General features: G+C 35.2%; 1 protein-coding gene across 10 annotated transcripts in view; it reads right to left on the minus strand.

Annotated features, from left to right (window-relative positions):
• Sesn (Sestrin) overlaps positions 1–12,586 on the minus strand; it is a 319,665-nt gene that overhangs the window by 267,347 nt on the left and 39,732 nt on the right. The gene's annotated exons all lie outside the window — the stretch shown is intronic.

The raw sequence follows: 12,586 nt of genomic DNA on the forward strand, positions 1-12,586 counted from the left end.
GGGTAGATATATCAGTTCCAGGTAGAACAAAAACAACTTAACGTTATGAAACTGTACATATAATCATATCCATACATATTCATCAATTCTTTGTGTTGCAAAGAAAATATAAATTTCATTGTGCACAGTAAATGATCTTGACTATCTTTTTAGTCCGCGTGTTTACTTCGAACGGAATTGAAATTCAAATTAACCACCGCAGAATTTTTTAAATATTTTCTTGCATATTTCATTCTAAACTTTTCGGAAGAAAATCGGCGCACGTTTTTAAGTTTCTTATTTTATCAGTAACTACTATTTTCTATTTTAATTAAAACAGATTGGCTGCAAAGCTTTCGCAGAATTCGGAAATTACTATAAATTTTCCTGCGTCAAAAATAATTCTGAATAGCATCTGATGATTATTTACAGACACCCATAAGACAGCCATAAAATAATCTAATAAAATTGCTCCCGCGAACTCGTACCCGCATAATAATTAACATTTTCTTTAAAAGAATTACAGCCCGGTGAATCACGGGACGATAACGATGCCGAGACGCACTCGTAAATTTTATTCATCTCCATCGTCGACTGATTCTCAGTTTCCTTATTTATTCACCTAGAAACTCCAGCGTTCCATAATATATAGTAACATCCGCAGGAATGTAAATTAAATTATAATTGTACTTGCCGGGAGATAAATCGTTTCAGATCCTTATCATTCCCGCTCACCATCGCCAACAAGATTAACCAGATTAACAAGTTGCGCTGATCAAGTTTTAAATCACAGATACGAATATGCCCATAATTTCTACCACTGACACTTAATACACAAAAAGACGAGCGAACAGCCGCGGGCTTTATATTCATACATATAAGTATTATCTATATATACATCGACGTACAAATATCAAAACTGATGATCATTAGCGTATACAGCAAATTTCCTAGCAATTAACCTTAAAAGATTAAGATAAACATGAAAACCCCGTTCACCGCGGACCTACTTAATGTCCGTAATCGCAGACGTTACTCCGTCACCGATAAATATTATCGACTTAAACGTAATAACGTCCGCTTTAAAGATGCCGATTATATAATTCTAATTAGTACAAATTAGTGTTATTTACAACGTAAATGAACTCACCGAAATAAAACGAGATTCATACGCGTCGTTGGAATTTCGATACCTCCTCCCCTGTTTTGTGGCGGTCCCCTCCGATCTCTCATAATTATTATTATTTTTATTAATCGGCCGTTCGGTATCTCCGTCACGCGTAATGACCGCGGCATCGCACATAGGGAATTATCGCCAGTGACCATGAGTATCTCGGCGAACCATACTGCTGCTGCTGCTGCAGTTCGTCGTGATGCAACGAGAAAATGCAATTTCTCCGATCGCATATTTATAAACTGGCCGACCGACCGATACACGCCACAACGATGGAGGGAACGTTTCGACACGACGCGTTAAGGTACGCGTACATTTGAGAGTGAAACTATTGCGAGTTGCTTCCGAGAACATATTTCGCAAGTAGAGCGACTATCTAACAACGAAAGCGTTGTCGAACTCGTTAATCCTTTACCTTATAATGTCGTGTCAAACTCGCAACAAAGGTTGCGGACTATGATTTTTCAAATACAATTTTGCTGTTGTCAATTATTGATCTTTGAAGTAGGGACTTAGAAATTGCATGGTATTCTTTTGTATTTCCAGTAAATTGTTAATAACAAGATAATTTTAATGAGCGTAATTGTATATGAAATCATAGGGCACGGGCTTGCCTACTGCAATTGATATTGCTTTCATCCTATAGCAATTGTTTATAACCCGTTAAAAATTAACTTCTTATAGTCCGAATTATGGTAGGTGATTTATACAATTTTTTAATACGGTAAATCGAAGTTAATATTTCAAGCTCAAGTTTATTTAACATTAACACAATTATATACAGATCTAAACAAAATTCTTTTACTTCGTTCTTTACATTTAATTGTCAATTATTCATAATTACGGATCTATGTGATCAATTCTGACGATTCATCACTGTGATTTTCTTATTTAGTTAGTATTAATAATGGCCGGTTATTATTATTATAAACCGATTAATTACTTGAATATATTCACAAATATAAGTATAAAAGATTAACTCGCGACTAACATATTGAAAACCTCTGTTCCAGAACAACTGGTGCGAACATTTTATTCTCAAATGGACGCGTACCTTTATTCTCGATTTGTAGTACCCGTCAACGATTGCACGCACATTGAACGGCAACGATAACACGAACAACGATATATCCACAGCCCAGTCTCACATGCAATTCACCGTCATTAAAACGCACGAAATTTGCCGAATTACGATAGTGTAACCGTCTTGGCCTGAAATTGAACCATGTCGATCGAAGCGCTTCCACGAATTCTGGGAACACGTTTCGCGCTCGCCATTGCATTCGGGAGATTTCTCGAATTGAAATCTGCTTGATCTGATTATACCGATTGTTATTTGGAATGATTGAAAAATATTGATAAAAAATAGAATTTTGTAACGATCGCAAAAAAAAATGAAGGCGAAAAATATTGAGATTGAGGATCAATGCTTTGAGAATAGGAAAATGAAAATGTATGTAAATATACGTACAGTTACAAGCATTGCAAAAACATGTGTAAAAAATGAGTGTTTCTGTGTTTGTTTGTTATTTTAGTACACGGTTATTTGTGCAGATAACCCTGTTTATCTACGTGAGAGTATGTAGTAACTATGTAACAACTGACACGTATCGCCTGCAATGGGACATGAAAACAGAATATATACAAAATTTGAATAAATGTAATGAAAATAGTTTTATCATAATGTTTCTGTAAGATTCTTATAAGATACGTTGTAAGTGAATGTGTGTATAAAGTTCCACAATTCAATAATAAGTAACTTTACATTACCAGGAAACGAGAAAGTGATAGACTAAATTTTAACACATTTTAACGATTTCACAATTACGATTATTTTATTACATTTATTCTACTTTATTGTAAGTCTTATTACTTATAGAAGAGAAAAATTGTGAGTCTTTAATGCCTTAAAATGTAAATATTGTGTTAGAGGAGATTTTCTTGCTTTCGATGATTACCATGATACGTCAGTCTTCGTCACTAATTATTTTTCATTGTTTTCAACTTACAAACGACAATGTATACTCAGTGCACTATATTCTGTGCAGACCTATCATCAAGCTGTGTGGTTTCCTCATTACATAATTGAATTATACAGTTGTGTAACTGAAAGCGCTTCGGTTTTTGTGGTGACTTCATGATACCCACTACATAAAGTTATTTGTTCATTTCCTTATTTTACAGGTTACCTCGTTTATGCAGAGTACACTACATAAGTAGAACAAGTCCTAATTTTAAAACAATAAGAAATAAGAAAAAGTTTCGTTCACTAAACTTATATAGTTTGGAATGGTACATTATATAATGTTCTTGAACAAAAATGATCTGTATTTTATTTCAATCTGATAAAATACCTTTTTATACTCCGATTTCCGTCGAGAATAAATTAGTTAAACAAATATTTGAACTTCAATTTTTCAACTTTATATTTGTATGTTTATAAATGCAAGCAATTTATAAATACAGAGTATTTAAACATGTATATACAATAAAGGAATTAAAATATTTTTCAAATTAAACAACTTTGAACACAACTTAATATATTTATACGCAAAATTAATAAATTCATGAATTTCTTATCTATTCTATTATTCTTCCAGAACAAACACACGTGTCTCATAATCCGTTATTCGAAGTCCGATGAAATTTAATTACATCTTCTATCACATTTCAGAGCTATTCGTCTCAATGTCATAAAACACTCTATACACAAATCGTAAACAATAAACTAGTGTCATGGTTACGTAATACAAGAGACTACGTAAACAATGAATTAAAATCGTTTCCAAGCGACACGGTTGGTTGAAAACCTGTTAATTAATTCCGAATTAAAGATAATCTGAAAGTACATGATGATATTTCAAAGCGATACAGGAAAAACATTAAATCCACAAATGAATGCACTCATTATTTCATCACAAGCATGTACTCGCATCTCTCTCAGATTACCAAGGGAACTGCAAAATGATCTAATCACAGCGAACGATATAAAAACATATTGTAAATTGCACACATCATAAAAGCGATTATCAATAACTTGATTAGCTAAATGCTCACCTTATAACAATAAATTTAACTAAACGATCATATTCCAGTATCCGCCATTAACAACTTCCGATGGAAAGACGTGCCACGTACGTCGTGATGTTTTTGCATATTCTAGATTGTTCTGGAATTTACCACTTTCTACAAAATTATTAACACGTTGTTGATCGGCAATTTTACGCAGAAGCTATCCCATGCCACCGGATATTATTCTGTAATTAAATATGAAAGTGAAACAAACTAAATAAACTTCAGTATACTTTATTTCTACATAATGAACTGATATGAAACTTTTGATATATCTTTTATATAATTTGCGCTTCAAAAATTGAAATAACTAATGTGAGTACAAACACGTGTTAACTCGTGACCGGACAACAACGTGTTAACACTTAGCCAACCGAATCTCCCACTTTTCCCTTAGCAACTCGTTACCTTTTATTTTGTTCATTTTTTCCTTTCTTATAAAGGAAGATAAAATTCTTTCTGCTAGATTTTGTCGAGTCTCTGAATTCGTTGCCACCGCAAGTGGTTAAAAATGCGTTACAAATAACCGCAGCTTTCATGAGTTCCTTGGAAGAATACGAAATAGGCTAATTATTGGGGACGGCGCAAAGGCATGCAGCGAATTATACGAATCGGAGAAGCGATTATCAACGATCTGATTAGCTGAATAGTCAAAGCGGTTGCTCGGCAAGCGAATAATCTAGTTTCGAAGTGCGGCCTGTATATTCCGGACGATTCACCTGTGGATACCTGTGAACTAAAGACGCGTCTCTGTGTGCCGGTCTGATCGATTCGGCGATAACGGTGCACGACAAAAAGCTCGCTAAATGCGAGGCGTTGTTACGCCTGCTCGGCTCGATGGTTAGTGCAAATTGCAAAAGCGCCGAGTCGGCGTTACGACCTTGCGACACGCGAGAGACTCGACGATAATACTCGCCACGGGACACCAAAACGCCGAACACCTGGAGGACCTTTCACGCGGAGAGTATACCGAACTTCGCCGCTACAGAATTCGATGGCCGATTAATTAAAATTCAATGAGCACTGATCGTATCGTGTAACATACACGCTATGGGAATTATTCGGTTGCACAAACATTTTTCACTTGCTCTTTCCGCGGATGTTTAACGATCTGGTATTTATTGTGATACGTAACTCATGAGTATCGGGGTTTTTTCGAGGAATCTTTAGAGTCGGTTATTTTTGTCAAGGCTAGAATGTGATAGTAGACAGCAGATTGCTCATGAGACTTTTCTTTTGAATTTACATTCTAGGAGCGGTTACTGAATGTTTGAAAATACTATGGTAACATTTTTTGTTATCTTTTATTTTGCTGACGATGCAAGTACCAAGAACGTTCCAAGTCCATTTTCTGGGGAACGAAGTGTCCAACGAAGAAATTTTATTGTATATTTTCAATTTCCTTTTTCATGGAGACAGAAATTGAAGAATAATGTTTAATATTTTATTTATAAGCGAAATACTTATCAAACACTTTATCAATCAAATAGTATCAGTACTCCCTGTGTGTAATGTTCTATTGTTTCAAACGAATGTTTAACAATATTATCAGCAATTATTTATCTGTTGATATATTATATTTTATTAATCTCAGTATATATTTAACGATTATTTGTGTCATATCTTATTTTAATTTATTTCTTATACAATCCATTGATTATTTTTCATTTTTTCTTTTCTTTATGTGTTCCTGTCTATTTCTCTTTACTATATTATTTATTGTAATATATCTATTGCAAAGTGTAGTATATTGTATTTTAATAAATCCTTCAGAATTTATAGATTGCAATCCACTCAGACCATTACTTCCATTACGCACAAGCTGATAGACAAGAAGAAATTATTAAGATTTATTATAGACAACGCTCATATATACTTGTATCTTTGAAAATAGTAAACACATTTGATGAAAGATGCATGAAGTCGTCGACGAACTGCAACATGTTAGTATTCGAAGAAATAAGGATCATTAAATTTCTGTGTAAGCCATTCAAAAAGAGATCACGTATGATAACGATCAGACTACACGGCCATCCCCCAAGAATGCAAGAAAGATGTTAAAAGCATCTCTCATTCCTGAAGACCACCATATGGAAAAATGTACCTGTAGAATGAACGAGAGTTTTGCCTGCGATACCATCAAGTATACTTATTATACGTAGCAATCTAGACTTTCTTTAACCCCTTGACTTATCATTTCTTCCATAACTTATAGACGGCATTTTGTCATTAATAATTTATCAAAATAAAGAAGTAGGAATTATGTGTTCGTTACATAAACTACGTATAACAAGAAAACTACATATAAATCACCAACAATAGTTCGTTTACCTACTTATTAATAAAACTAGTGAACTGACCTTTTTGGTCTGGATTCATATTTCTAAACACTAAACTGTTTAGTCTAAGTTAAAGGTCAGAAACATCGGTTTAATTCTTAAAACTTCTGAAACGAGATATGTAAACACAATAGCAAATAAGAATACAAAACCATGAGAACAAAACTGATCTACATATATCGAAATCCTATATTTCGCATATTTCCGCCTTTTTTGAGAGCATTCGTTCTAAAATGCGACACGAAGTGTCTCAACGCCTGGGCGCGACGGTATGCTCGTATAATTAATACTTATTAACCTATTCTATATTATATGATTGATTGTAATCACATATTATTAACTGCTGTGTCATTATTATTTATTATATGCTATATACTCTAACATATTCTATATAGATATGGAGTTTTTTGTATTTGTATATATAATTAACAATATTTAATTTTTATTCACTTATGATATATAATTGATTATTATTGTATATTATTATATATTATTATATATTATTATATTATTATATAATCATACGTTGTCGAAAAAATTCGATATACAGGTGTCTTTAATTTTGGCTAGCTAAAACGGCCAAATAGGCCACTATGCGTCGCACTGTGGACAAAACTCCTAAATTCGACTACCCATATAACGAAAATTGAAGGTTATGAATGTGTTTTGCTAAGCACACCTTGCTACACAAAATGGTTTTCATTTAAAAAATGAAAATTTTGTGCAAATAAATTCCGTTTCTGTATTTACACAACATTGGGATCAAATTACGAAATATCCATTATCATTTAAAAAAACTTCTAATATCCCTATAACGTAACAAAAATATAACCACCATTCTATCTATTCTATACCTTATAACTTTTGTCTGAAGTATTCTTTTGTATCATTCATACTCTCTAGGTTTTTGAATTTTGTCCAGAAAACGGGCGTTTGGCCGCACTGTGTGTCGTTTCAAAACTTCATTGAACCGAAACCGCGACCCTCCAAAAGAAGATCACCCGTGGGAATTAGGACGGTGAAAGTCTCGAAATAGTGAACCGCGGGTTCGGCGATCGATCTTAAAATCTTAAAGAGCTCTATTGCAACGCGCCATTAACCAGATAAAAGAAATAATCGTAATTCAGCCGGTCTTTATCCGTTCGCGATCAAACGGTCCCGATTTATCTGCGGAACGCCGGTACGAAAACTCTCGAACCATTCAGGAAGCGTTCGCCTTAATTGAACGCGAACGTAGGCTGAAGATAAGGGAACGAACCGCGGTAGCGGAGGACCTGTTGCAACCGCTTAACATTGAATGAAATAATCGTTCCCAGCGCGGATTCATCAGTTTCTTGGTTTAAGACAATTGCACCCCACACACATTCCCAACATTGTGGAACGGAATGTACTGGCGTACCCCCGGGCACCGGTTGCAACGACCCGGAGGCGCGTCACGCATCGATACAGCGGCGATTGCGAGCCGCATTGCTAACAAGGGAAATTATCGAACCCGGAAATTTAAAAAATTATGAAACTTTCTGTGTAAATCGAGTAAGTCAAGCCTAGTACATGGCAATTTATTTTCGTGGTGAATTTCACTTCGAAAAGGCGAGACTACCCCTTGAAAAAAATGCTATTTCTTTTCCATGGATTGTTTTGAGAACAGTAAGAGATAGCGAGAAAAAGGTTAAAGAAAAAAGACATTGCTCTTTCACATGTATAAAATTATAAAACAAAATTTTTCAATATACCCTCACCACCAATTATTTCTGAAAAATTTTGTTTCAAAATTTTATAGGTGTAAAAGTGCAATGTATTATTCTTAAACTTTTTCTTGCTATCTCTTACTATTTTTAAGATAATCCGCAGGAAAGAAATAGCATTTTTCAAGGGGTAGTTTCACCCCTTCAAAGTGAAATTCGCCACGAAAATAAATTGCCACGTACTAGGCTTGACTTACTCTACTTACACACAAAGTTTTGTAATTTTTTGAGTTCACAAGTTCGACAACTTCCCTTGTAAGGTACTACTGTCCAGAGAACGAAAGAAGTCCAGTGGAAAGGGGACAATGAAAAAGGGGTTGTCCCTGTGAGCACCGCGTGGGTATCGAAGGAGTCCTGCCTGTTGCCTCTTGCATTCTCGGCTCTAACGTGCGATTGGTCGAAACGGTCACAGACACTAAGTTTGTCGCGTTACACAGTGAAAAAGCCCTCTCGTCTCGTTCCCTTCCCGCTGGACTTCTTTCGTATTGTTGACAGTAGATCGTCGCAGGACTCGTCAAATATCGTGGATCAATACACCCGATGAAGTATCCGAACGTATCCGACGTATCTAGATATTACGCGAGGAGAGAACGTGGTATCGAGCGATCTCGCAGCTGTTATCTCAGCCACGGCAACTATTATATGTTGCACACCGTGCTATGTACTTTATCTGCCCGGTTGCTCGTGGGCTAAGATTCGTGTCACGAAGGATCTCGATAAGGAAACCGCAACCGAACCCCCAATAATTCGCTTAACGATTTCACCGGGTACATTTTGCACTTTTTTCCGTCGCTTTCTTTTCTTTTCTACTATTTTCTTTGGGTTGCGCACATATCGCACAAGGGAGAAACTGAGCGATTAGATTGACCGCACGAAATTCCGTAACACTTGTTGAGCGCGACCGATTCCCGGCGGATCGCGATTCTGATCTGCGACCGACTCGTTACGCGAGTAGTGTCTTGGCGGCCGCATCGAAACTAATGTCCTTAACATTAGAACTAAGGTAAAGGCACCAATAGTTGACCAATTTAGAAAAATTTTTGGCGTGAATAATAGTAAACGTCTGCTCTTTTATTAAATAGAGAAACTCCATGCGTGAAAATGCTGTTTGAACTTCTTACATCATACAACAAAGTGAACTATTTTGGAATAATTATATTATCCAAATTTTATAGACATTTTCGAAAATTCAATACTTGCGTCCGAAGTTGATCATCCTTTAAGAACAGAAAACTAGTAATTGACCATGTGTTAGTTAGCAGCTGATCATTTATAGTAACGCTAAAAATACTAAAGGTGATTACTTTAATAAAGTTTATTTGCAACGATTATAACAAAATACAAGTAAAAGGGCAAATATAAATGAAAAGAAGTTAATTTCGTATTGGAAATTAGAGGCATACATCCAACGTCAATGAAATGAATTGTTAATTTTTACGATAAACAAGGTAGAAGAGTTTCGAAGTTAGGTCAATAAATGCTGCAGCATATCCATCGCGGATATTTATTGAAAGATTATTACTTTTAAAAACCTTATTTTTTACGTTTTCCTGAAAAATGGTCAACTACTGATACCAAGTCAATTATTAATTATCGATGCCTTTACCTTACCGAATACTGAATACAATTGATATATAATCCCTATAAAAATTGTAATAATAGATTACTTTTAATTTCTTCAGGCATTCGTTATAGTATTCAAATAAAACTATTTATTTTCAAGATCATTTCGAACATTCAATGCTTTTAAGATATCAATAATTTTGTAACAAAAAAATCGAAACCAGCCATTTTGAATGTTACGTAGTTCTAGTGTTAATATGGCGTTGTGCCACAAATTCCCAGCGATTTTTGCGGCAACGTGCAGCTCGATCCTTGAAACGTTTTCTACCCCTCTTCCGCGATGGCGCGCGACGTGGCACGGTCTCTGTAATTCAGTGCAGTGTTTCTCAAAGGGTGTACCGCAAAATTTACCAATTGCACCACAAGATCTTAAAAAGCAAACTAGTGTCGTTTTTATCTCAGCATCATTGTCTGAATATACGTACAGTACCATTAATAAGGATAAAGTACACGAAGGATCTTTTTATGACGAATTAAATTTAACATATCCGAATGCAGGGGTGTGTGCATTCAGATGACAATATTATTTGAATAAAGACCTAATTTAAAGCTTTGTTGAAGGCATACATATTGAATTTTACTCCGAAGGGGTGAAACCACCCCTTGAAAAAAATGCAAATTTTTCTTTTTGTAATTATTTATTCACTTATTTTTGTATTTTATTTTGGTTGTAAGAATTGTTTGCATAACACAGATATAATATAAGTATAAATAAAAATTGTTAATATCATTTTTCGTTCTATTTATTTCATTTAGAAATTTCTTCCTCTACGACTACGTAGGTGTGCCGCGAAATGGTTCTTCTTCGCAAAATGTGCCACAAGAGTGTAAAGATTGAGAAACACTGATTTAGTGGCTTCTCAGAGGTACCGAATATGGTAACTTGTGGAAAAAGAGGATATTTTAATCTGTAATTATCTGTGAAATCTGAAGTTTATATTCGTCCTTTATTCGTGCGTGTTCAACAAATCGGTTACGTTCGACATGGGAAACATTGTTGGCCGGCTGTGTAATATACGACTCTGGTTATTTTGGCGAATTAAATTTAATTAACAATTACAACGCTATCAATATAAAAAATAAATTATACACGGAGTGTCCAATGTAGTGCATAATATTGTAATCACAATTTACATAATTTTGTACTTTAGTGGTTGGTTAAGTTGGTGCATAAGCAAGCACGAGAGATAAGTGATTTTTCTGAGTTGTCTGGAGAAAGCAACAAAAGATCTTTTTGGCCTTTAGTTAATGCTTTTTTAACACAGCATCATTAACATCAATGACACTTTTTATTATATTCTCGAAATATTACATAAAAAAAAGAAATTGAACTTAATAAAATACTGTTGGTATAAAGACTATTAAAACAAATATCGCGGCGTATACTTAACATTTCACTCTGCAACTTGCAACAACGTTACTAAATTTAATTGTAATTCAATATTGAATTTTAACAATTTATTTAAGAACGTTTCACAACATCACGAATAATTATATAAATAACCGGTAAAATGCAGAGTTATTAGAATGATATTTAATATCAAATCTGCCTCGATGGAGAATTGCAAAAAGTTAACCTTTAGTACTCAAAAATTGTTTCACCGCAATTTTTGATTGTATTCAACCGAAATAATACACGAATAAAGAAATACAACTGTTAATATTTCACATCTATTATAATTACATTACATAAAATTCTGTATTAAATATCGTGTTTCACCATTTTTCTATGTCAAAGTAAATGGTGGCGGCGAGTTGCCTCTCGAGTGCAAAGGGCTAATCCCTAACACATCAGAAAGTTTCTTTCGAAGCGTGGGCGTCACAAAGCTGCGCCGGTCCTTCAAAGCCGCAGAATGTAAGCACGTTGGGGTATAAGTTTACAGGTCAGCCTGACGTGTCCGCCTTCTTCCCACTTTTCATTAACCCAAAATTACATTCGCGCGTACCAGTTGAACGTACGATACCCTCGCACGCAATACTTGTTGAACATCGTGCATCCTCATCCACAAGCAGAAGGGGACGGAATTTCACGGATTTTATAATGGTCGAAGGTGGCTCGCCGGGACATCTGGCAAACGCGAGCGTCGCTCGAATGAATTCAACGTAATGTTGGATCTACACTAGGCAGAAGTGATCGTGAACCGTATTCATCGACGGTATAGACACTTTCGTGAAAAGCGAGCAGCGCGCAACGAACCGGTCAGCGAACAGCATGCAGTGTTCGCTCGGGAGGCAATGCATCAAAGGATCTGCTCGTGAACTCAAAGCGTACACAGACGCGTCTGTAACGCACTCTAACACGTTTTCGGTGAATTGGATGATCACTTTACTCTTAAGTTTCAGCCTGTATTCAAACTACGGCTAGATATTATCGGTACGAGTGGAACGATTAAAAATTGCAGTTAGAGAGCAGCAGATATTTTCTAGGTACTCTTGCAAAGAGATAGATATACGAGTAAAATCAATACAGAGCTTCGGGCAGACAAGTTTGTAACTGCTTGTAACTCTGCTGACGAGCAATGAAAACAGTGAAAATTAATTTAGTGTGATGAATGATGAATTCCTTGAAATAAGATAACAGAATTGAACATTCTTTATTATTTATAGCATAATATTAGGATGGCCAAAAGATCTTGTATAATTTTTCAACTTAT

The sequence above is a fragment of the Nomia melanderi genome, chromosome 9 (assembly GCF_051020985.1).
Source record: "Nomia melanderi isolate GNS246 chromosome 9, iyNomMela1, whole genome shotgun sequence".
Taxonomy (NCBI): Eukaryota; Metazoa; Arthropoda; class Insecta; order Hymenoptera; family Halictidae; genus Nomia; species Nomia melanderi.